This window comes from Sphaeramia orbicularis, chromosome 19, assembly GCF_902148855.1.
Source record: "Sphaeramia orbicularis chromosome 19, fSphaOr1.1, whole genome shotgun sequence".
Lineage (NCBI taxonomy): Eukaryota > Metazoa > Chordata > Actinopteri > Kurtiformes > Apogonidae > Sphaeramia > Sphaeramia orbicularis.
The window spans coordinates 39,146,835-39,174,412 of NC_043975.1; the positions used below are offsets into that span (position 1 = coordinate 39,146,835).

The following is a 27,578-nucleotide window of genomic DNA, read 5'->3' on the forward strand; positions in this document are numbered from 1 at the left end:
AAGAGAGAGAGAGAGAGAGAGAGAGAGGAGAGATAGAGAGAGAGATAGATAGATAGATAGATAGATAGATAGATAGATAGATAGATAGATAGATAGATAGATAGATAGATAGATAGATAGATAGATAGATACTTTATTGATCCTTTGCAGGAAATTGTTTGGTTATGACAGCAGTACAAAAAAAAAAACACTGACCCATCACAACAGACATCCCACATACAACCAACAATGGAATGAAGAAGTGTTAAAATAGAATAAAAGATATATAAATATATATATGTACAATAAAAGTAACGTAAAATAATACAATAAAACAAAACACCTATAGTATGCACAGCATACAATAACTTATTGCACAGGAATATTGAAAAGTTTAATAGCAGCTGGCAGGAAGGACCTCCTACTCCGTTCAGTCCTGGACTGAGGGGGAATCAGTCTGTGGCTGAAGGTGCTCTTCCTGAACACCTCAAGTTGGTGAAGTGGGTGAGATGCATTACTCAAAATAGAGTTCAGCTTCCTGAGCATTCTCACCCCAGCCACCTGCTGAACTGTGTCCAATCCCATCCCAATGATGGAGCTTGCTTTCGCAATGAGTTTGTTCCGTCTGTTTCTGTCTTAAATGCGAGCTCCCTCCCCCCAACACACCACACCAAAAAACAGGACACCAGCCACCACAGTCTGGTAGAAGCTGCACAGTTGAGGCTTGGAGATGTTGAATGACCTTAATCTCCGCAGGAAATAAAGTCTACTTTGCCCCTTCTTGTGCAGGGTCTCCATATGACAGGACCAGTCCAACTTGTTGCCCAGCTGGACTCCCAGGTACCTGTAATTGGAGACAACTTGTACATGTGTTGTGGATAGTGACTGGCACCAATTTGGACCTCTTCCTCCTAAAATCCAAAACCATTTCACTGGTCTTGGAAATGTTGAGTAGAAGGTGGTTGAGGTCACATCAGTCAACAAAGTCCTTGGCCAGGCCGCTGTAAGTTGTAATGTATATGTGTAAATGATAAACTGACATATAATGTTGCTAACATTACCTTTATTTTTATTTTGAAGAAATTTCAGGTTGTTTATGTTCTTTATGTTTTTTGCATTTGACAAATTCATCCCACTGGATCAGATTGGACACTTTCGCAGACCAGTTTTGGCTCATGAGCCATATTTGACACTTGTGCCTTAAATTGAAGCTTTGAAGAATTGAAGTCTGCACTTCAGTCACATGATGTTTCATTTCAAATCCACTGTGTACATTGTCCAAATATATATGGACCTTACTATAAATACATACTCATATAAGGTATAAATTGAATTCTTTTCTTTTGTTTTACATATGATAATAAAATAAAGGAGCATGAGTGGAAAACAACTATGCAAAGAATAAAGATAATCTAATAACGTAAAATATTTTTTTAAAATAAGTGTCAATAATTAAGTCAATTATACATTCAGTAACAAAAACATGGTGCAGAAATCAAAATTCTGAAGACAGCTTTTGTTTTGCAGCTTGATCATTTATTTTCAGTTTCGATTATGTAACAGCTGTGTCTGTCTGTGAATGTTTCTTTATCCTTGGTTCATCAGAGTAGTTAACTGAGCTCAATCCAATCAAACCATCTCAGGTGGAGAGAGACCAAACTAAAACATTTTGGTACAACAATCCTTAAAACCAAATAAAAATGTCCAGTGGATTCTTAATCCCACTTTTAAAAAGGGGGAGATGCACTTTGAAAAATTCTGGTTACAGGCTAACTCTGGTCTTTTGCAGGATATGAGATCATTCTGTCATTGTTTTGTTTTGTTATTCTTCCCCAGACTCAGTAACACTGCATCCATCTCCATTCTAAAAACAAATGGCGTGGTCAGCCGACAGCGGGGTTAGCTGTGGGAGTACACAAGGGGGACAAGTAGCTACATTAGTGGCATAGCTGAGCTCTCAATATGAGAAAGCTGACACTGGTACTTGGTCTCTCGTTTCATATTGTTCATAACTGATTCAGTCTCGTTTTCTTCATTTGATGCAATTTATTCTCTTTCACACTTGGTTGATCTTCTCTTCAGCATAGTTGTGTGTAAAGAGAGAGTAGCTGTTTGGGTCGGCTCTAGCAGTGTTTCTCCTCTGGTAACAAGTGGAAGAACTCCATGCATGCTGCCACTGTTGCATTTTAGTCCTTTTCTGGCACCAGCTTCAGCACTTACCAATGGCGATAGTTTTGCCTAGTGGAAGCAGCACATGAAAAAAACAGATAGATGATGATACAAAACTTTATTTCATTTCATTGATTATACATTTAAGATTAGAGCGGGATGGTAAAACAATCTCTTGCAATGTGTGAACTGCACTGTGAATAAATATTTGTAATGACAGTGGACAGTTCCACTCAATATAGACATCCTAATAGTCTATCACACATTTAAAAGATATCTGTAGATCTCAGAAGCTGTCCACCACACTTCTTTACTATGTGACTTATAAAGGGTAAGCGGCAAAACATGAAGTGACACAACTGCATTTTACAGAGGAAATTACAAAACAGAGTAAAACGCATCTGTCAGCCTGGCCCAGGGCAGCTGTGACTACACATGTAGTTTACCACCACCAGTGTGTGAATGTGAGAGTGAATGACTAATGGATCAAATGTATACGCTTTCTTTACATGTAAATAGAAAAGAAATATATATAAATCTAGTCCATTATTATTATTATCATTAAAACAGTTATCTGTCAGTTAAAAACAACTGACCTTGTCAGAGATCCTTCCAGTTTGTAATTAGTGATCGGTGAGGACTATCATGTGACAAAAAAAAGACCGATGTCCCTGTATCTCACCGGCATGTTCTATCAAGAATCAATAACAACTTGAATTTGTGAGGTTGTCACATTCTGCCACTATGTTAGAGTCTTGTGGTCTTGATGCAGGAGATAAATCTGCCAATAGAAGTGGGTGGTACTTTCACTGGAGGTTAACTCAACTAAGTAAATGAAGGTCCATATATGATTTCCATGATATAATCCATCAAAATATGGCCTATTATAAGTAAAGGGAAAATTTTAATATTTAAAACATTTGTTAAAAAAACACAACAAAAAAAAGTAGTTTTGTCTGAGAAGATGTTTGAAGAAACTGCAAACAAAGATGACGATGAAGGACACAGTGCCTTCACTAAAGCTCATGGCCTACTGGCCAGTGAGCTAAAACTCAGGTTTACTTACATTTATATATAAACTGTGTTCATATGTAAATGTCAGTTAAAGAGTGAATTAACATAGAATGTTAACTAAAAGCTTTCAGATTTAGAATGCCAGGTGTTACAAGGTAACAAGTTAGCTGTTTGCTTACAGTACAAAATCAGTGCTTGTAAGAAATGTTAATGTGTATAATGTGCTTCTCTGCACAACAGGTTTTTTCCATTTTAGATGTGTTGTTGGTGTTTTCATCATCACTGAGGCTGAATGATCACCGAGTTGCCGTCCTGTTACTGTGATGTCATGTGTGCACTGCCTATCTACTTTGGGACAAATGTATCATGTAGCTGTCAGACCAACAGCCAGGTATATCCATTTAACTCACAATGTGAGTCTGAAAGCATCTTCAATTTTGTTTTGTTTTTTTAACATTCTACATGACGAAACTCTACACAGAGTTTGTACAGTGTTTGGGTTTCTTTTACAGAGGCACTGCTTCTGTTTAGGATGGGGATGTTTTAAAAATTGTGGTATGACCAAGTTTTCTACTTACAACATAACCTCAATCGTTCAAAATATCAGTGTCAAATAATCTTCACGTGCTGCGTCAGCCACTAAGTTTCCATTATAATTCTGTAAGCTTAGCTCTGTTTTAGACAGAAAACAGCCACAGTAAAACCAAATCAGCTGTTTTCTGTACAGTTTGTATTGTCAATAGCTGTACTAAAGAACTGTTTGGAATCGAACAAACAAGGTCAGAATGGTCACAGTTTACACACCCTGATTTTAGTGAACATAGTAACATCACCTAATAATTTGACAGGTTCATAAGCCTCAAAATCAAACTCAACAATGTAGAAGAAATGGTGTGATTTCAGCATTAGACTCTACAATTCAATACAATTGGATCTTTAGAATAAAGAGGTATGAAGTCATGCCAAACACTGTAATTATAATTTTAGGTAATTTTTTAAATATTTCACAGTAGAAATTCCACACATAGCCCCTTTAAATTTATTATAAAACAGTAATCTTTTTTTCTTACTTTATTTAAATACATAGACCTACATCTGTCATTTAACTTAGAATGAAAATGCAGTCAATGTTAATATTCTAAAGTCAAACAAATCAACCCTCTTTCTTCAGCTTTCAGACATTATCAAGGTATTCTAATCCATGGACGTCAAACTCATTTTAGTTCAGGGGCCACATATATACTAATATGATATCAAGTGGGCTGGACCAGTAAAAGAATGTCATAATAACCTATAAATAATGTAAATTCCAAACTTTTCCGTATGTTTTTGAGTAAAAAGAGCAAAATTACATTATGAAAATGTTTACATCTACAATGTATGTTTAAAAAAATGTGAATAACATGAACAACCACAAATAACCTGAAATTTCTAAAGAAAAATAAGTACAATTTTAACTACTATCACAATGGATCTAAAAAGACACAAAGCATTACATAACCGGCTGAATATTGGTAAAATTATGCTTAACTCTCTTAAGACAGGTTAGGTTATTCATATTTGTTCAGATTATAAACATTTTTTGTGAAAGGATAGTATTAGGATAAGATAGGATAAACATTTTCATGTCATTTAAATTTTTTACACTAAAACCAACACAAAAAGAAGTTGACATTATTTCTAGGTTATGTTGTTATTTTACTAGTCCAAGCCACTTTAGATCATATTGATCTGTATGTGGAACCTGAACTAAAATGATTTTAACACCGCTGACTGTTAATATCTCAGTGGAATTTTTGCATTTCACAAATTCATCACGTGGGCTGAATTGGACCCTTTGGGGGGCCGGGGCCGGCCCACAGGCTGAATTTTGGTAAAATTACCAATATTGTTGAGACCTGTTTGAGACCTCTGTTCTAATCTGTCAGATCAATGCGGAAAAAATGCATTGTTTACCTTTTTTTACCACATCATCCAGCCCTTCTTAAGATTAACAAACATACAGTATATAGTATATTACAAACAAAAACTCCCAGTGTCCTTACCCTCATCTCTCAGTGTGAATCGTCCCATCTGAGGGAAGTCTTTGAAGGTCTCTAAGCAGATGACTCCTGCTGCCCGAAGCCTGGCGATACATACCTGGTCCTGTTTAACAAAGCGTGGCCGTGTTTGCTTTTCTCACCTGACTTCTTATCCACCAGACAGATTAAGGCCTGTGGTAAGGATTTAAAAAGTTAACCCAAGCTCAATGACGGCTTAATACTTTCAGCAACAGACTGAAGAACAGAGCGATAACTTACTGTTATTTGCACTTCTTCAATGCAGGTATGAATGTGTAGGACTGCATTGTAACCAGGACAAATGATTGACTTGTGCTCAATGATGACGATCTAAAACAAAGCAGATGAACTGTTAGTTTTTCTTACATTTTGACTCAACCATTTGATTTACCAACAATATCTAGCACTGAAAGAAGGCAGAATTATTTTAATACATAGACTAGTTCAGAGTTTCTATAATGTACATTTGAAAATCCGACAGTCAAACAGACATACAATTCATTTTATATTTTCTAAAACTGGTACCCCAATAAATGCTTCTTCGTAAGTGTTTAAGCATAATTCAATTATCATTAGACTTTGTAATTCAATTACAAGACAGTGGCTACTTACTTCCACCTAGTGCCTGAAAAACTTTTTTCAGTTGCCTCACTGGCTACCACACCTGCAGTCTGAGTATAAATTAGTGTCTTCCTCTTTCTTTATAACACCCTGAAGAAGGCTCATGCCGACATGTGTTGGTGTGTTTTTTACTCCAGCCCTATGAATTGATCTACATGCCCTCATGAAATAAAAGCTTTTTAAATTTTCAAAATTTTCCAACCAAGTCAGTGCTTGGATTTTTGTCTTTTTTTCCAATTGTTCATGCCCTCTCCATGAGCACCTTTGGTTTGCTGGATACCAGTAGCTCCCTGTTTAATAGTTTTTTTTTTATATTTTAGACTTTATTAGGACAACAGTTACATAAACTTAACATAATATTGTTAATCACCAGAAACAAACCAAAGCAAAAGTCATCCAAAATCCCTCAATTCATCTAAATAATCTTCAAAAGAGGAGTACAACTGATGAAAAACTGACATTTATTAAATAATCTGACAAGTTTTTAATAAAACTAAACAAAATTAATCATCAACTAAAATCTCGATATCATGATAGCAAGTCAAGCTTTGAAGCACCAAATTGGTATTTTACACAGCTCTGCAAAATTATTATTACAAGAAATTACTATGCACAAATGCACACTCTTGAACTCTGTTTCTACTAGCTTCTGCATATTTGCTCTGTGCATTAGATACCATAGTCAGCTGCTGGGGGTGATAAAATAACTCCTGCCTGAAAACACTAGTCTGTACACATCTACAATGGTTCAGTTTGCAGAAAAGGCAGCCCACCCACAAAGACCTTGCTGGGGCTGACCTTGGCCCTGATCACTTACTGCTGTTGTCATGCCAACACTGCAAAAACATGCAAGTCAGTGTTTCCTGTGGAATTCATCTGTTGGTGTGGCAGTGCGTAATGGGGGTGGGGTGGTGGACGTGTGTGTGTTTTGATTGGTGGGGGGTAATCAGCTGCACGCACGCAGTTCAGCTGGGGGGATGCATACGTGTGCATTTCGGTCTGTAACCATGCGTGTGCATAGGTCCTACTTATAATACTATGGGGGTATGGAGTGATGCAGTCCGTGCCCCCCGCAGAAGTGAAAGTGAAACTTAAAGCTCATTTATCTTTTCCCTACCTCCTGAAGCTTTGCAAACATTCACTTGAGGGGGCAGCACATTTGTTCTGGCCTATTATATATTATACATATGTATAATAAGTCTAATGCGACAGTGATGATTTTTTTTGTATGAAATGTATGGTGTGGCAGCAAACCTTACCAGTGGAAACGCTGCTTTTATTTGGTGTTTTTCTTTTTTTTTTAATTTAAAGAAGTGAGAGCAGCAGGAAGGGGAATGACAACTGAGCCAATACAGGTTTTATAATTTTTAAAACCACTATAAACCCAAATTACAACATAAGACTTATTTAAGCATTAGTTATGTCGAGGCAGGCATTTGGTGCTTTTTATGGCACAGTCTTTCATGCAAAGTCAAAGTCTTTAATACACAAAGGTCCTAGTTTGACCACAGTCTTGTACAACATGAAACAGGCTTCCATCTTACTGCATTTAGATGTTTAGGGACCTGTTGAAACCACATAATGCATTAGTGAATAGTAGAGAGTTGGTATTTTGGTCTTACCTGTGCATCAAACGTGCGGCCAGAGTGACAAAGGTTGTCAGGACTACAAAGAATGAAACCAGGAAGGATTTCTTCCTCCTCGATGCCCTTCAGCCTCAGCTTCAGATTCTCCCCGGGGCACGCATCATCTGTCTCCACATCATCACTCAGCAGGCTCAACACCTCCACTGTGTGCTGCAACATACATATACAGAGCCGGTTGAAATGAACACGTTATCGCTGTAATGGAACAGGATCCATGGCTGTGGTTGAAACAGAAACTGGAGAGTTTGGTAAGAGGATCCTCTCTCTCCATCCAGGCAGCAGTACATTTCACATCAGAATGAAGGCTTCAGGTTTTTTCTGGCAAGTTTATTGCCCCCGCATCAGGAGGAGTGGAGTCACACAGCCCTCACCCTGTTTGGCATCATGACCAGCTGCTGAGCTTTACTGATGGAGCCAGACTCCAGCTTCCCAAGGACAACGGTCCCCATGTCCTGCAAACACAAACAAAATATTTACTTTAACATCATCTTTAATATTTTCCTACAATAACCTGTCATGTGTACTTGTAATCTGTTTGGAGCAAATGTTGAAAAGTCATTTCTGTTAGTCATTCCAAAACGAGAAAAGACTAATTGAACATTTTGGCCAATTTATCTGCAAAGCCACGGGTTAATTCTGAGTCTTCAAAAATGTGTAAAAAATGCAAAATTTGGGAGAAAGGTGCATGTAAAGAACACGTGTGAAATTTGAAAAGAATCAGGTGAATAGTGTCTGAGAAATTGGATAAACAAGCTCAGCCAGACAGAAGGATGGACGGAATTCCTGGTATATCTATGGAATTTTTTACTGAACTAACCGTTACGTTTAACTGTTACCCAGTTTTTTTTTAAGTCAAAGACTGCTGTTATCTTCCTACAATATTGATTTTCTTTTGTGGTAGTGATATGAGCAGACTGATCAGCTCCTTGATTTATCCAATTCAAAACAATCATTATTATACTGAATATTAAAAATCCACTATCAGTCAACCTCTACGAGGGTAGTTCATCTGACTTTTAATGTAAATGGAGTCAGAGGTGGACTGACAGTGGATTTTTAAAGGCTGACAGAATAGTTTGGAGCAGGAAAAAGTGGATAAATACAAAAACCAACAGAGCTGGAAATTAGCTATCTGCGTCAAAAAACCCCCCCAAAAACAACAACAACACAAAAACTGTAATTGTGTATTTTATCAATACATGGACCTAAGAAAATTAGGGAAGTTCTGCTAATATACACTTTTAGTAATGCCATTTGATACAGTATTCACCATCTGCTAACATCGAAGTCAAGTTCTGCTGATAGTAATAGTTTTCAAAATGTGCTATTGGCTCTGATTAATTGGCCAATCCAACTCATCAGACTATCTATAGTTAGGGATAAATTGACCTAGTACAGATATTGGTTAAAATACAAACATTTTTACTTGACACACAACTGCTTGGCAGTCCATAAAAAACAAACAAACAAGAGATATAGAGAAACCATTGCATTTCCACTTCACATTTCTAATCCTGACATTCAATAGAAAAATAATTACAGTGATAGTGCTCTAAGAGCTGTATGGTTTACTGTATAGGATCTTGGCTGGATGCTAATTAGTATGCAGCATCCAGTGAACTGATCCATAATCCTCTTACATTAGGAGAAGACCAGTTAGAACTACTTAGTCATATAACACTATATAAGGCTCTTATGTAATCGCAGGAAGAGAGGACCATTTCACACAACGCAAAGACAAGAGGATAAAAGAAGATGAAGAGAAATGAAGAAAGAAAAAAGCTTCTGATGAATGTAGGGGCTGCTGAGAGTGCTCTAAAATAACTCCATTCCACCAACACTTCAAGTATGTGCTGAATTGCTTCCAACATCCAAACTGCAAAGTGTGCCAAGAAGCTGAATTATCTTAAAGAGAAATGAGTATGCCGACTGTGTGTGTATTAGGAAAAATCACCCACGAGGAAGTGGAATGACACACATGAGAGAGCAAAACAGATTTTGGACAAGTACACAAACCCAAAAGACATTTTTTACGCCCATGCAGCCTGAGACAGAAGAGACAAACAGGCCCAGTTTCCCACTTTTCTTGCTTGAAAAAAGAGGGAATCACTGCTGTTCACCTTGTACTTATCTACTATAGGTAGTCTGACTGGTCCGTCACTGGATCTGGTGAAATTTGGCAAACCGTCCAGGTGGGCAATAAATGGCAAACCCCTGGTAAAGAATAGAAAGGCAGACCAAAATAAACACACTGTGTGAATATAAGACACTTTGTGAATATAACATGTAAGGACACAATTATCTGACTTTTTCAGTTTAATTCTTGGTAGTGATATCCTACACTGATTTAATACCGGCGTTAAATAAGCTGCCTCATGAGGAGACTGGAATCATCATTTATGTGTAAAGCAATATCACCTTTGATTTAAGACATAGCTTTGTAAAAAAAAAAGTGTAACCAATGTATAACATGTATATTTGCCCAATTGTTAATTACTATTAAATATTACACAGGTAATACACGTAAACTTACACATTACAAATAAACATTATACAGGTATATCTATGGTTGGAGCAAAAAAACAGTGATCCTCCGTTGCACTGTGAGAGAAGGTCACATACAGTCTTTTGCTGCAGCCCTGAGATCAAAGACAGCCTGGAACAGAATTCTGATAGTGCCCGAAATTTAGGGTGAGCATCTCACAGTGTGACTGCTGTTACAATCTTGTGTATATGTACTCACCAGACACCAACAAGAATTTAGCGTAAAATGCACTGAACAATGGGATGAGTGTGTTTATGTAGCTAAAAATACTAACTTCAAGCTCTGTTTGCATAATTGGTGTCAAAAATTGGCCTTATACACCAAGTCACAACTGGATCCACATTCTCTTTCTCCCTCGCAACTTTGTTTTCCATTTATGTAAATAACTCTACTCTACCCTAACAGAGTGATCACTAACTTAGCTTCATTGTTTCCAACTATTGTGGTGCAGACAGACCATATTTGCTAACGTTCATGAGTTCTTCTGCTTTGATGTATGCTTTAACCAGAGATTCTCTCGATGTTATATGTCGATCCCTTTAGATGCTCTTACACTATTATTTTAAGTCACCTTGTTTAATTGTTTTCACACTATGATTGTGAAGCTTTTTGCTTCTTTGCAATGCACCCACCAACACTAACAGCCTTTTTTTTTTTGTTTGGTAGTAGTCAACCACGCCTCCACACTAGCTTAACAGATAATGCAAGCACCCAAGAACATGTAAGTATGATATACCTTCAAGCCGCTGACCTTTGATGTTCAATCATGAACATCTATGTTAGTTCTACTGGCAAAATGAATGGCTCTACAGGCAAACAGATGACAGTGCACATAGGTAGCCAACAGAAAACTAACTTGAATAGGTCATGGTAACTGATCCTCTTACTGTAGGCAGTATCTGGACCAGTTGACACATAGTAGTCTCTGTGTTAATGTATCTAAAACAGATTACAAACCTGTGTGGAACAGTAGCTGAAGATGCTGCCTGTAAATCTATGTCAAACTAATACAATAAACCCTTTGCATCACAACTGCAGCCATAATGTTTCCTATTCTATAGATGTATGTTACAATGCACCGACTTACGTGTACCAGGGGCACTCAGGCACCGGGTCCTTGAGGTTGGCACCTGTGAGTCCAGAACAAGGCATGAAGTGGATGTCCTTCTTGGGGTTGAAGCCCACCTTTTTCAGAAAGGGCACCAGCTTCTCCTTACACTCTTCATACCTGCAATAAGGACATTACAGGATTTACTTAAATTGTCACATGGGAACCTCAGGACAAAATGTAATACATGCTATTTTCTCAAAGAGACGCTGGACACCCACCTTTCTAAGCTCCAGTTGACAGTGGGGTCATCCATCTTGTTGATCAGGACAATGAGATGTTTAACTCCGGCTGTTTTAGCCAGCATGGCATGTTCCCGCGTCTGCCCGCCCTTCTCAAAGCCGGTCTCAAACTCACCCTTTCTCGCTGAAATCACCTAAAATATACCAATAAACAACGTAGACTAGGGTTGATTTCTAGTTTGTCTGGTCTGTTTTGGTGAAAAAGCTTAAAATGATTAGACTTCATCAAACCAACATTTACTAAAACATCCACAACTACCAGCTCAACCCTAAAAGGAACTTACATCAAGTATTTATAAAATGCATAATGTTGTTTAATTCAAGTTCACACGTCAACCCTGGGTTTCACAAACATGGACTAAAGCTGCATATTCACAAAACAGATACACTGACTTTAAAATTATAAAACAGGTGCAGAGCTACTGCAACCAAAGATAAGAAGGAAATCTATCAACAAACACTGTGAGAATGTCTTCAGGCACTGGTCGCTCTGGCTGTATTATAACCATCTATTCTGGTAAATGAATGTTGTGTTCAAGTGTTATCAGGTGTCTAAAATAATTTTAGCGTTATTCTATCCTTTCAATCCTAGTGCTGTCAAATAGAGCAAATAAATGTAAATCCAGAATTAAAACTGTTAAATAGGCTTTATATGAAATCTTATAATGTCGACAAGTCAGAGCCTCGAATTCTCAAATCTGTCTCTGTTTTAAGAACATTTATTATATAAGTAATGCAGGGTGTCCACAAAGTCTCTTTACAATTCAACAAATTTATTACAAAAGTAATTGATGAAATAAGTTAATCACATTTGTTCTATGTACTCAGTGGTTGTCAAGGTTTTTAATCTCATTGTGGGATCATGTGCAATCGAATCATTGGTTCATTTTTCTTCACTGAGAGATCAATTACTGCAAATGTTTACCTTGGCCTTTTGACTGAATATGTGCCACCACAACTTGATGACCTTCAACCGGTTGTGGTTCCTAAATCAAACATTTCCAGACCAGTGGATTGGAAGGGATGGCCCAATTCCCTGGCCAACTTGTTCACCAGGTATCACTCCTCTAGATTTCTTTCTATGGGGTTGCATTAAAGATATTGTGTATTGAACAAAGATACAGGACATCAACAACCTGAAGCAAAAGATCACTGATGCCATTGCCACCACTGATGAGACTATGTGACACTGAACATGGCAAGAAATCAAGTAATGTCTTGATTTGCTTCATGCAACTAATGGTGCCCTTATGGTGTATTAAAATTATTTTTGTACTACATTTGTTAAATTGTAAAGAGATTTTATGGACACCCTGTACAAAGAAAAACCAAAACCATCCTGTACAGCTCATTTTCTACAGAGACCTTCTCACTCTGCCAATCTGCTCAAGTGGTATCTCTTTTTTTCACTGTGAAATCCATTAGAATCGATTCATCAGTAGTCATCCGGAGGCTGTACTTTTATAGGGTTTGGACCTAAACTGCTCTGGGGTAGGTAAGGTTTGGGTAGGTTACAATCACAATTTGTCTCAGTAAGCAAACCACATCTGTGATAGTGGAAATACAGGGTTGAACCCAAGCTTCTCTCACTAACGCTTTAATCCTGCCCAGGGAGAAGTGGACTATGTTACAGTACATACAGTGCATTATCTTAGAAGGCAGGTGTATTGATTAAAAGCTTAAGTTATAATCATGTCAAAGTGTGAGCACCCATAAAGACCCAGTGCTACTTTTGTGGTGGTTCCCAAATGAAATTTTCTCTATTTTTAGCCTGTCTTAAGTGATTTATCACAATTTATTCTAACATTATGTTCTGTATTTTCCACTTTTAATATTTATATTTAATGTACTGATCAGGTAGATATTCATAAAAACTCAAACTGAAGTTGAGGATAATTACATCAAAAATAGAGGAAACTGAAAAACAGAAGATGACTGTGTTTCCACGTTCACTATGGAGTCTCTGAACGTCCAAATGGGTCATATTTGATGACCATGAAAAGACGACAAACTGCATTTTACACCAATTATTTACATGTATTGATAGGATTAGTGGATCAATAGGTATTTAACTTTTTATATCAGTAAATGATTTTAGTTGCCGGTGGATGTTTGGGTCTTTGTTGATTAATCTGATGTCTGTTAAGGTTGGTTGCTTGTCAATGTTACCAGAACAGCTAGGTCAGCTTGTGACGCTCCACCAATCATGTTGGGGACAAAGCTCTTGTGTCCGGGAGCATCGAGTATAGTGAAGTGTTTTTTCTCAGTCTCAAAGTACGCTCTTCCAACTTCAACCGTCTTGCCCTTGTCTCTCTCCTCTTGGTTTGTGTCCAAAGCCCACGACAGGTACCTGAGACAGCAGTTTCAAATGAGTGAGCACCTAAGATGAAGCGAGTGGAAACAGCAACCAACATTTACCTGAATAAACCACATCACACACTGTAATAATAACCTACTGATTAACTTCAAACCAAAAAAAAATCCATTATTCATAACAACGCATCAACTCAAACCTGGAGTTTGTGGGCATTTATCATGTATTTCAAAATGCTCACTGTAATTCATTCAGATTAGAATTAATGCTAAACATGAAGGAAGGAATATGTCCTAAGAACGCAAAACAATTAAACAATAATATATCAATGCATGATTTATTTGTTGTTAAACCAAGGTTTCTGCAGATTTCTTAAAAAGTGGTTATATTTTTACAACCACTGCAAATAAAAAAATATTTAACTCCCACACTGGCAAAACAAGGAAGGATATGACAGGAAATCATGACTTGCAAAGTGTTTCTCACCATGTCTCTCTGTTCTTTTCTTTTGCTTCTCTTTCGTATTTTTCCAGGGTCCGTTTGTCCACCATTCCAGTTAAGTACCTAGAAAAGAAATGAGCTCAAGTTGGTGAAACAAATCGCTCAGAAAAACTGCAGGCATCTGTGAGAAAAAAAAGTGAAACGTAAGCTAAAACAGGGAAGAATTTTAATTCCAGAGGCAACCTGTTGCACTGTGGATGAGATTTTGCTAAACACTGCAACAACAAACAGATGAGTCAGTGTACAGACACACATACAAGGTTTTATGCTTTCACTCATTTTTATTTTTTGACTGCTGTGTCTCCATGCAGAACACGTAGGGCCTGCTGTTTATTTTTTGGTACTCATCACTTCTACAATGGGTGAAAAATTACATATATATATATATATATATATATATATATATATATTTTTTTTTTTTTTTTTTTTTTTTTTAATATATATATATTATATTATAAAAATCAGTGTGGCCAAGTGCAATATTCAAACTGTACAGGTTGAGATGTTTAATGTTTTGATAAAGGAAAAATATGTCACAACACATTGTTCTGGCTAACATGGTATCAACTCAGCAATGGCTGGCAAGACTTTATGGCAGGGAAAACTCGGACTTACATAAATCCTATGGCCTTTTTATACCTACAAAGGTTTAGTTTCATCACTTCTCTTACCAGAGTGTCTGTAGCGTTCAGCCTAGTGATTCAACTGTGCACCATGCAACCATGAATGCTTTATTAGACCTTAACACACATAATACAAAGCCTAGCAAAAAAAAAACCCTGAAAACCTGAGCCAATACTTGAGATCCTTCCATTGCACAATAGGTAACTGCAGCGATTAATGTTTCAGCTGCAACAAGGTCTTAACCTCTGATACATTCATTTCATTTAATTTTTATTTTATTCATCACCAAATTAGTGCTGTCAATCGATTAATTAAAAAAAAAAAAATCAGAATAATCAAAGGGTTGCTGTGGATTAATTTCGATGAATCAAAATGAAATATCATTCATTTTAAATCTATATTAATCGAGTTTCATTTTGCATGAGCAAAGAGACTCAAGAAAGAAGGGAATATATATGCACTCAACCTGTTTATTAAATACCTTCAACAGTTTCAACAAAACAACTTAAAACAACTATTCAGTGTTGGTTTTTTTGTACTCAAATTTCCCATTGAGAAGATCAACTTGCTGTTTAGCATCTTGTATCTTTATGGGTTGGTTCTGCTGCCTGTCACTACTGGATCAACTGCCCATTTGCGCGTGACGCTACTTGGACAAACTGCCTGAAATGTATTACCAGAGATGTTCAGTCATTCTGCACTGCACATGGGTTAATTGCATTAAAATTTTTTAATCAGATTAATCACGATGATGGATTAATCCACGTTAATGCATTAATTTTCATAGCCCTACACCAAATACATGGTATGGAGCACAAACATCATGTCATAGCAGAAAAAACAATATACATTCAACAATAACAAAATTCATTAGAAGAGGGGAAACCCTCTTCAAAAAGGCGCCCAATTTATGGATTCTCTTTGGCTGTTCAGACTGAAGAAGCATTACAAGTTTATACATCTACTATACAACTACTATAACTGCTATCATTTCATTTTAACTTCTATCCTGTGATTATTAAAAAAAATACACACACACACACATATATATACATATATATATACACATACACACACACACACTGTGTATACTATAATAATATAATAACATAAGTTATTTTTTATTATTATCATTACTACTTTGTTATTTGTTGTTTCTACTAGTACTTTCCAATGTACAATTGCCTGTTTTTTTCATGACTGTTTATATACAGTAGTTACTGTATTACTATTTCTTGTAATATTTCTTATATGTATAAATTCGATGTTGTGCTGCTATTGGAACCTCAATTTCCTGAGGGCTCTTCCCAAAGGATCAATAAAGTTCTATTTTATCTAATCTAATCTAATCTAATCTAAATGTAGTGAGTACCTTCTTATTTCTTAAACAACCTACAGTTTGATAGAGAGCAAAAAGATTGGACATTGTTTCACTGGAATAATGCCATGTGGTCTTTTGAGTCCAGATTGACCCTGTTCCAGAGTGATGGACACATTACAATGAGAAGAGAGGAGGATGAAGTGATTACCCATCATGCCTAGTGCCTACAGTACAAGGCTGTGGTGGCAGTGTTAAGATCTGGGGTTGCTTCAGTTGGTCATGTCTAGGTTTAGCAACGTTATGTGTTAAAAGAATTATGGAAGCAAATGTTGTGATGTTGCAGAAACCACTAGTGAGTGGATGTGCCACAGAATGTGTTTTAAGTGTTAACACCTGAAGCATGCTTATGGTCTGGGATTGCTTGGATTATTTTGTGTCTTACTTTTACTTGTGTCTTGTGTTTTTGGATATAGCACAGTGCTGTGAAACTTAAAATGTTTTTCAGACTATTATGAGAAACCGTTACAACTCAGGTACTAGATACTATTCCTGGCAAGACCATTACAGAATACTACCAACTTTACAGTACCTGGACATCATAACAGCACTGTGCGTAACTTCTGTGATGTCTGCTCAGACAGTTGCTGATAGACTCACTCAATGCAGGTTGCCCCATCAAGCTCACGCTAAATCTTTTCATCAGCCACCAAGGACAGAAATGTCTAAACCTCCTAGACCAGGGGTCGGCAACCTGCAGCTCTTCAGCCACCTTGTAGTGGCTCCCTTTGCTGCGGTCAAGCCAGCCGTGATTCTCCTCTGCATGGTCAAGCCTGCCGCAAGCGTTTTTCTTGTGCGCTACTCATTCGACATTTATGGTAGATGAGCTGCATGGAACGAATGTGCCTTCCGGACAACAAAAGTAAGGGCTCATTTATGCTCTACGTTAAAGACGCAGACGGATACGGACGGAGGGTGCTGTCCGTCCTTTGTATATTACTCATGTAATTCAATAATTTTAGAATAATTTCCATAAATAGTCACACTTTTCATAGAGCAACTGTATGAGTATGAGTACTGTGTACTTTTGGGGTAATCCCACAACAGATTCCCTTCCAAGCCACAAGTGTGTTTTTTCATCTGAAATAGGCTTTAAAACTAAATTCAATGATGAATAAAATTATGATTTCCAAAAAGTACGACATGAATTTAGTATATTTGGTATTAGTACTTCATATACTATTAGCACAAATACTATGAACTACAATTACTGTGTACTTTTGGAGTAATCATACTCAAAAATCCCTTCCAAGCTCCAAAAGTGTTTGTTTTTTCATCTGAAATAGGCTTTAAAACTAAATTCAATGATGAATAAAATTAATTTTTCCAATAAGTACCTCGTGAATTTGGTATTTTTGGTATTAGTACTTCATATACTATTAGCACAAATACTATGAAATACTTTAATTGTTTACTTTTAGAGTAATCATACTCCAGAATCCATTCCACACTGCACTTATGTTTGTTGTATTCAGTGGTTGTAACAGATAAAATGCAAAAAAAGATTAAAACTTTTAAAAGTTTATGAGCTCTAGACTTTTTTTTGGTGGAAGAGGGGGCAAAATGGCTCTTTTGATAATAATGGTTGCAGACCCCTGTCATAGACCGACCACGGTGTTTTTTTTTTTTTTTTTTTTTTTTTTTTTTTTTAATGGCGGGTCGTGCATTGATGACGGAATGATGCAGAGACAACTCTCTGACCAATCAGTGGTCTGCAGTCTTTACACATCACATTTTAGTATCTTTTCACCTGTTTTGGAACCTCAGCCAAGCAAGTACTAAAAAAGTAGTACCAGGTACCAGATTCCAAGTTGTTTTACGGAATGGAAGCACATACAGGCCGAGTTGAGTCGAGCCAGTACCATGCAGCGGAAACATGGCATTAGTCACCAGAGTCTTAAACTATATTAATGTTATATCAGTAGGCTTGTCTTTTTTTCCTTATATTAACAGTTCTCAGTCATTTACTCATTTTTAATGCGTCTTCAGCTGGTGAGGACACAGCTGACAAGAAACAATCATAGAAACTCTAAAAACCAAACTAACATTGATTTGGGTAATTTTCTGTACATCGCTAGTTTGATTTAGATAAATAAACAACATGGGAATTTTAAGACCCATTTCTGAGTAAAAGGTGTAGATTCTGTATATTACTTACACACATGACCAGTAGCTGTTCCATATGGTTGGAATTCAGGAATATTAATAACCTAACTGGTTGCCAGAAGAGATATTTAAAATAAATTCTCATCACAATAGATGTGAGAAAACTCAGACTCACATGATCTGCCCTCCAATAGTTGATTTACCAGCATCTGAAAAGCAAAAACCAGAAAAAGACTTATTTAATGAGTACACTTTCTGTAGTCTTCGGGAAATAGAAGAGTATACATAGAAATACAACCCACCGACATGACCAATGAAGACCACGTTAACATGCTCTTTCTTGGGGGCGTCTGGCTGTGTTAAAGCCACTTTGGGCATGGGCATCTCCTCCTCTTCCTCCTCCATCATCTCCTCATCCTCCTTTACCCCACCGCTCTCCTCACAAGCTCCTCTGGCTCCGTGCTCCTCATGGCCCCCACCTCCTCCGCCTCCGCCCGGCTCCTCCTTCTGCTCCCACGTCTCTTCCTCTGTGGTCATGTCTGCTTCTGTGCCTCCATTCTCCACCGGAGCTGAAAATACATGCAGCTCATTTATTTCCTGTAATGCTAACATATTGGAAATAAGCTTGTTACTGGAAGATGAAATATAATCATGTATTGTAAGACATTTTTACCTTGTGAAAAATAACGTTAGTGTGATATACATTTTTTCTTCTGTCTTTAGGGTTCAGCTGGTAGAGATTGTCAGCTACAATACTTTGGAAATGTTTAAATGTGTTTATCATGCTCGGTAAGAATTAAATGAAGGATTGTGCAGGTTTCACAACATTAAATCAACATAAATAAAATGAAAAAAATGTAACACTAAATAATTAAATCAGCAACAATAGTTGTGTTTTTGACTTGTTACATTATGTCTTTCATATTATCAATGCAATTTCTGTCTTATACATCTTTTACATCATCTTCATATTGTTGCGTCTTTTAATTTATTTTCATCTAATTGCATTTTGTACATCATTTGTGTCAGTGTTTTACTTAATTTTCATGTTATGTGAATTTCATCTCGTTACGACTTTTACAACATTTAATTTAGTTAATGGTTTACCCGCTGTATTATAATAAATTCCAATGAGGAATTTCAGTCTCTGCATTTTACCCATCCTAATACACACAGGGCTGAATCTACTAAAGGTCTGCATGTATAAAAACATGTCCAAACTCACTGCACACACAAAAAAAATTAACAAACTGTTTCCATTTCTCCGTAATGTTTCAGGCTGCTACAGCTCATACCTGACCATCTCCACACATGAATGATTGTTGGAGGTTGTTAAACACTAATCACAAATTTGACAAATTCTTTACAAAGATTTTCATAGCAAATATAGCAATATTATTTATTGTGTCTGTGGATTTTTTTTTTTAAATCATTAAGTCTTACATTTAAGAATTAAAGAATTTAGAATTAAAGTTTAAGGACAATTAAGACCTTATTTTGGACAATCAAATGTAACACTTCTTAAGGATCCACAGACACCCAGTCTGTGGATTCTTAAAAAGTCTTAAATTTGATTGTAAACGTGATTAAAATATAACTTCTAACAGATTCAGATTTTACTGCCTGTGCCCTCTTCTGTTTTTGACCCTGAAATCAACTGTTAGTATGTTCTGCCCTGGACACACATGTAATAGATAGTACAAAAGCATGACACTGAACTTAATCTTTGCGATATTCTGCTGAGGAGTAACAAGAGGACACTGAGATCACCTGAGCTGTGCGATGACACATCTTTCTCAGGGCGACACATGAATCAGCTTTTGATCTATGAAATTATGCAGCCCAGCAGTCATGTACAATGCCTATTTTCTTCTCGACATTGTTCATTGATAATCACCCTGTAACAAACTTCTGTTGGTAGCTCAGTTAGCCTTGACTTTACAGATAGGCACCTCACATTATAATGAACCTGGTCAGGAGGTTATGTTTTCTTATGGATGGGACCAGATCAGATTTTATTTGACAGCAATATCATTATCAGGTCTGCTTATCAGCCCGCTTGCTTAACAATGCCCTGTGTCTACTTTTCCCAAACTCATTCTTATTTGGCCAGCAAATTAAAGATTAAAACACATGAAAAGGCTGATACGTGAGTTCATTTTCCTAATTACCATAGAAGGAGAGCACTCAATCGCTTAACCATCTGAAATACAGAGAAAAAGACTGTGAGTCTTAGCATGAATTAGTTGTAACCTATTCAATGAATAGACAGCTACTTCAATCAGTTTGAGAAAAAAGAAAGAGAAAAAATAGAGAGGGAAAAAATTATTAAAATTATTTTCTTGTTTCTTCTTGAATATTTTCTGGTTTCTTTTCTCCTCCTTGATAGTAATCTGCATATCTTGGGAAACATTATTCGCAATTTTCAAACATTATATAGACAAAACAATTAATGGATGCCCTAATAAAGAATGACCAGATTAGTGTCATTATCGAAGCAGGTCAAAACATTTCTGGAGACTTCCATAGAAAGTATCAGTCCTGAGCTTTAGCATCTGAGTTGTTGGTTTTGTGTGTTTGTTAGTTACAAATGGGACTAGTGCGTTTCCATCCTCTATCATTCCTACTTCACAGTGTTACAGGTGACATTCCAATGTTTGGCCCAGCTGACTCAGCTTTTCCCTAATATGGCTCAGGCACTCATTGTGGAAGATGAAGACCAGGGAATAAAATGTTCTCTTCAGCTGAAAAAGAATGGGAACCCCAGCCCTAATTGGTTCCTGATCAATTTTCCAGACTTTGGAGTGTTTCTTCCTATCCACCATGACTCCCTCTTGTACAAGTTTTCAGCAGCATAGACATATGAGTTTAATGTCTATTAGGGCTGCACGATTTTGGCAAAAAAAAAAAAAAAAAAAAAATCCAGATTTTTTCCTCTAAAAACTCGATTTTCGGGTAAAACTACAAACGACAACAGAAGTCAGCATGTTGTTTTCGTGAGCAGCCCACAATGCAAGCCACTACTCCCTACCTCAAATCTGTGATGGTATCACGTGATGAACCCATGTAAGTGTTTTTTTTTTCTTCATTACATCTTTATTGGATTAAGTAGAGTACACAAACAATATATACAACAAGAATATAACATAACAAGTTTGCCAGGGGGAATACACTACAATAGAATGCCCAAATCAGAGCAAATACTGATGGTTTTTATAGCCTTCTTGTTTCAAAATTTATCTAACAGCTTTAAATAAAAATTCAATATCTTTCAAAAAAAGAAATAATATTTAGTTTGGTGTTACAAAACTTACATTTATGAATGAAAAATTTAGCAAGTAAGAGAACTAAATCAGTTATTAGAAATTTTTTTTTTCCTTTTTGGGGTATCTGGGCCCACAGAAGTGATACCAATGTAAGTCAGTGACTGGAATCAGTCATGCGTGCTTGGACCACGTCATATGAGTGATCCCCATGCAGTTATATTTAAATTGGGGAATCTGTGCGTGGAAGAGACCGACCCAGGACACACTGGTGGGATTATATCCCGGGAGCTGGTGGATGTGTCTGGGCAGAGGGCTGTCTGGGCTCCTTTGCTGAGGCTGCTGACCCCGCAACCCAGACCTGGATCAGAAGAAGACAGTATGGTACGGATCCGGGACAACGTAAGATGAGTGATCCTCATGCAACTATATTTCAGTTGCGGGATCTGTGCGTGAAGCCATGGCTTATATTGCTTTAAGTACTGCGGGCTCATTAACAGATTTAACGTCCGTGGTAATTGTAAATATTGGACCCAATCTTGCAAACACAATAGAGAAACAGGATGAACAAATAACCACTGGCTGGAATGGAGGAAATGAAGTAACTCAGTCCATGTTCCTTAACAAGGTGAGTGACGAGGATATTAGACCTGTGGTCACAAAATGTAAAAACAAGACTTCTATAGACAATGATGGAATTGACATGATTATCGTAAAAAAGACTATTGATTGTATAACAAAGCCTTTAAGCCATATTTTTAATCCTTCCTTTTGCAAAGGAGTTTTTCAAGACAGAATGAAGATGGCAAAGGTCATTCTACTGTCTAAAGTAGGGGACAAACAGAACCTGACTAATTACAGACCAGTATCTTTGCTGTCAAAATTTTCTAAAATACTCGAAAAATTATTTGTGCAAAAGTTAGATTCTTTTATTGAGAAAAATAATTTGTTAAATGACAGTCAATATGGCTTTTGAGGTAATCGTTTCACAGCTCTAGCATTAATGAACATAATAGACGAAATCACAAATGCAACAGATTAAAAATATACTATAGGAGTATTTATTGATTTAAAGAAAGCATTTGATACGTTAGATCACAACATTTTAATTTTAAAGTTATTTTCATATGGCATAAGAGGAGTTATTTTAGATTGGTTAACAAGTTATTTACACAACAGACAGCTGTATGTACAGTTTTCTGGGAAAGTGTCTAATTGTTTAAAAATTGAATGTGGAGTTCCACAAGGCTCTGTTCTGGGGCCAAAATTATTTATTTTATATATTAATGACATATGTGATATTTCAAAGATAATGCAGTTTATTTTGTTCGCAGCTGATACAAGCTTTCTTTGTTCAGGAGTGAATCTGTGAATTGGAATAAAACTAAGTTTATGGTGTTCAAACAGAAAAAAGGAAGAACATGTTTCATTGTCTATTAATGGTGTTACAATTGAGAAGGCTTCAGAAATTCGTTTTTTGGGTGGAATAGTAGATGATAAATTAACATGGAAGCCACATATTGCTTATGTAAAAAAAGGTGTCTAAAAATACTTCTGTATTTGGTAAAGCAAAATATTTGTTGGATTATAAAGGAATTAAAATTTTATATTGTTCACTTATTCTGCCATATTTGAGTTACTGAATTGAAGTATGGGGCAACACATATATGAGTAACACAAAGCCATTGTTTTTATTACAAAAAAGAGCAATAAGAATCATGTATAATGTTAATTTCAAGGAACACACAAATGAGTTGTTTATTAAATCAGGACTGTTTAAGTTTAAAGAGTTAGCTGAATTAAGGACATTGCTGGTTGTGTTTAGAGCGAGAAACGGACTTTTGCCTGTAAATTTACAGAGATTATTTGTTTTAGTATCACAGGATGAAGAACATAGAAGGAGGTTTAATTTTAAACAGCAAAGGATAAGAACTAATGTAGAGCAAATGTGTATTTCTGTTGTGCGTGTCAGCATGTAGAATTCTTTGGCAATGGAAGAGAAAAGCTGTACAAATATTTTTCAGTTTAAGAGGTTGTATAAGGACAGGATAGAGAACCTTCATAGAAGCATGTAATGAAATAATTTAACTTATGGATTTTGGATTTGTTGTATTTGCATTGACTATCATATAAACTGTTTACTGTAATAGCTGTAACGGCAACCTAACTGATGGAAGCAGATGTTTCAAGAAAGGGGCAGGTATTATAAGTTTTCTTCATCCTGCTCCTTTGCAATCATTTAGATTGGAATGAATGAATGCATGAATTACATGGACTTCTGTGAAAGACTGCTCTCACAGATAGGAGGAAGACCCTACCATAGCCTGCAGGCACGCAGCCCAGAGGTGTGCGGCCAGCAGGCATGACAGAGATTAAATCGGTTTGAAGATTTCCCTTTTTTAAAAATCATCCTAATTAAAAAATCCAATTTCAATTTAAATCTGATTAATCGTGCAGCCCTAATGTCTATAGATTTGCAATGCGCACCTGTTAGAAAAGCATGCTGGCATTGATATTTATGAGGCAGGAATGAAAATATTTCAGAGGATTTGGTACTAGTTCTTGACTGCCATCTCTATTTTCAATTAGTGTTGTTTTGTCTGTCCATCTGTCAGGATACTACAAACAACTGCTGCACTGATTTTCTTTTACCTTGGCAGAAGGGCAAAGAGGGATCCGTTCAACATTGGAACAAAACCAGCAAAACAGGCAAATCCTTGAATTCTGGAAGATCGCAGTGTTAATTGAATTGCAGGACTGCGAGGCCTTGTTGTTCTTAGTGTCCTTCTTTGTACATCTGCCAGACTTTTCATCATTATTCCACCTCTAGGCCAGTCAGCTTATCTAAGCAAGGTCTCTTATTTATATCCTGTGCGCTCCACATGTCCAAGGCTGATACTCCTTTTTATCATTAGTACTGCATTGATTTAATAAAAAAAAAAAAAAAAAAAAAAAAAAAAAAAAGATTACTTTAATTGTCTACCGTTTGTACCTGCATCTTTTGCGATACTTTACTTACAGGTGCTATATATATAAGTCTTACTTAATTCTAAGTGTGACCTTTCTTTTGGCATTTTTAGAGAAACTTCAAGTGTCTCAGTTTAAGGCAAATATTACGTAAGGCTAAACCTGTTGTTTTGACCAATTATCAGAGTCAATATTCAGTCAATATTTTTATTTTTCTCTTATCAAAGCTGTAGTTTTATATCCAGTGAAAATACATTAATACAGCATATTACTTTCATCACAATTTTTTTTTTTACAAATTTGTAAAACCCAAGTGATAGCCTAATTATCACTAATCCATTAGTCTTTCCATGCTTACACACCTGAATCTCTTCCCTCACGGTGAACAACTTCGAAGATGACTCCTTTACAAACACAGTCTGCTTGTTTACATAACAAACTGAAACATCACTCGGGCCTTTTCAAAAATTTTGTTGAGAATTGCATTGTCGGAATGCCAACTAAGCAAAAGTGGTTTCTCTCAGATTTGGCAAGAAAATGAGCCAGATTGCTAGGACGTAAAATTATACAGTCCACCGGGGTTGTTTTAAAGAATGAGTATAATCGGTGGATGGAGGTAAAGGCGTCAGTTTGGTTCAGCACTAAAGAAGAGACAGCAAAATTGCTGCAGTGTGGAATTCCCATTCTCACAATGCACTTTGCCACAAAATTTCCGAAAAAGCCCGAGCGATGTTTCAGTTTGTTATGTAAATAAGCGGACTGTGTTTATGATGGAGTCATCTTCAAAGTTGTTCACTGTGAGGGAAGGGATTCAGGTGCGTAAGAATGGAAAGACTAATGGATTAGTGACAATTAAGTTATCAGTCAGGTTTTACAAATTGGAAAAAAAATTGTGATGCAAGTCATTTACTGCTTTAATGGAAAAATTAGCTTTTTTTGGCTCTCTTGCACCTGTCTCTGTAAACCAAACATTGTCCCCACCAGCAACATATGACTACTGCCTATCACTAAAACACTGACATAAAAAAACAACACCTATTTATCTGTCATTCTGCTTTCCTCTCATTTTATCATATCCTTCTGCTCAAAGTGCAAACTCAGAATACATATTGTTGATCCACTGTACTTGATTAATATAAGCATTTCCACAATCTGTTATACATTGGGCATTTTTTTAATGCAAATGTATATTGGTTCCTAATTTTGATAAGTAGTCACATTGGCCACTAAATAATCAGTATTGGTCTTTAAAAAATATATAGGCTTATCCCTGATCACTGCAAACACTTTGAGCCTCTCTAGTGAAAAAACACCATCAGGTCTCTGTAACCTGAGGAGCACAAAGCACCATGGGTCAGGCCAAAAATGTGAATGAGCCTGACTCAGGAAAGTTTTAAGCACAAAATGAGCGTATTTTGTGGAGCAACCAAATACATTCAAATGGCTGACACACGCAGCAGGCAGGCAGGACCTTGGACATGCAGCCTTGACTCACATACATACTGGTGTGTGCCAATGAGGTGTCTATTTTGGGCATGGGTAAGTGAGGTTGCATCATATTATATGAAGGTCCAAGACATGCACATGGATATCCCAATGCCAGCACTCCAAATATGGATCAGAGAGTGATACAAGTCAGGAATTACATCACTATTCATGTTTTCCCACACATTGTGAATTATGTGCAATAATCCTCTGTTCTTACAATAACAATGCAATATTTATTCAAACACAAAGACACTATTTTTTATAAACTTTCATAGACACACACTGTTAATATTGCTAATATACAGATATGTATACTGTTAATACACTTTCAATACTGTGTCTTCATAATTTCAGTCTATTCTTATTTTACTTTGCTAAATTTTATATTCTGTTTTCTTATTTTACTTCTAGACTTTTTTGTAATTTTATACTTATTCTGTTCTTATTTTCTGACGTATTGAGTTTTATATCCATATTGTTTGCACTGACTGGAGTAGCACTCCACTAATTTCATTACACATACAATGACAATAAAGGCTATTCTATTCGATTCAACTGTTCTTGATCTGAGGTTTCAACCCACAGCAGGTACATAACCACACCTGTCCTGTGGTAAACACCTGCCTAACAGCCACAGATCTTTACTGTCAGTATTATAAACCTGTACATGCAGTGTGTGAAGTACATCTGAATGCATACCGACTGTTTCTGCCACCTCCATGCTGGACACCGGCTCAGGGGAACCTTCAGAGCAGAGAACACAAAGCATGTCAAACTTTCATTAATATTTATTACAGAAGGATGGATACGTTTTATTTGTTTAGGTGTTGCTGTTTAGTCGTAATAAATCGGATATTATTCTGCTGCAACTCATGACAAACACTCTAGTCGACTTGTTGAATAGTTAGTGGAAATGCGATTGGGTCTGCTGTGGTAGAACTGAACACGAGTTGGATACAGGAAGGCTAACTTAGCTGGATTAGCAGGCTGGCTAGCGAGTTAAGCTAACTTCCAGGAGCTGTCTGGCTTTCGCCTACCGTCAGAGGCCGGCATGTCCACGGTGCTGGTCTGAAGAAAGCTCGGCACAAACACCGGGGCATTAATGTTCGGGACAAACGGTTTGGCGTTGACGTTTAGGGCAGCGAAAGCGGTTGGGAGTCCCGCCGCGGCAGCCGGGGCCTCGGCATCCTCCTCCAGCTCCCACGAATCCGGGGCTGTGTCTCTCGGGTCCATCGTTCCCCTTGTTCGGAGTTGACAAGCTTTATGCTCTCGGTAAAGGCGGAGGAATTGTTCAGGTTCGTTAAAACGCGTTTAGTTGCTGGTGGATTTTAGACTTTTAGCAGCACGTTTGATGAAGTTCCCATTGCTTTCTTTAAGCCTTGCTCTTGCAAGCATATGGATCGCGTATCAGACGAGAAGTGGCAGCCGCAGCACTTCCTGCAAACACCGCTAGAGGCCAGTAGTGGTTCAGGATGAGCTGACTATCTGACCGACCAGCGGATCCACACCTCTGCAGAATTCAACAAACTGGGGAAAGTAAATGAGGACAGCTA

At 37.0% G+C, this 27,578-nt stretch overlaps 1 pseudogene; it reads right to left on the reverse strand.

Moving 5' to 3' along the window:
* Positions 1–1,497: 1,497 nt before the first annotated feature.
* Positions 1,498–27,258, reverse strand: LOC115439622 (eukaryotic peptide chain release factor GTP-binding subunit ERF3A-like; annotated as a pseudogene).
* Between the last annotated feature and the right edge of the window lie 320 nt (positions 27,259–27,578).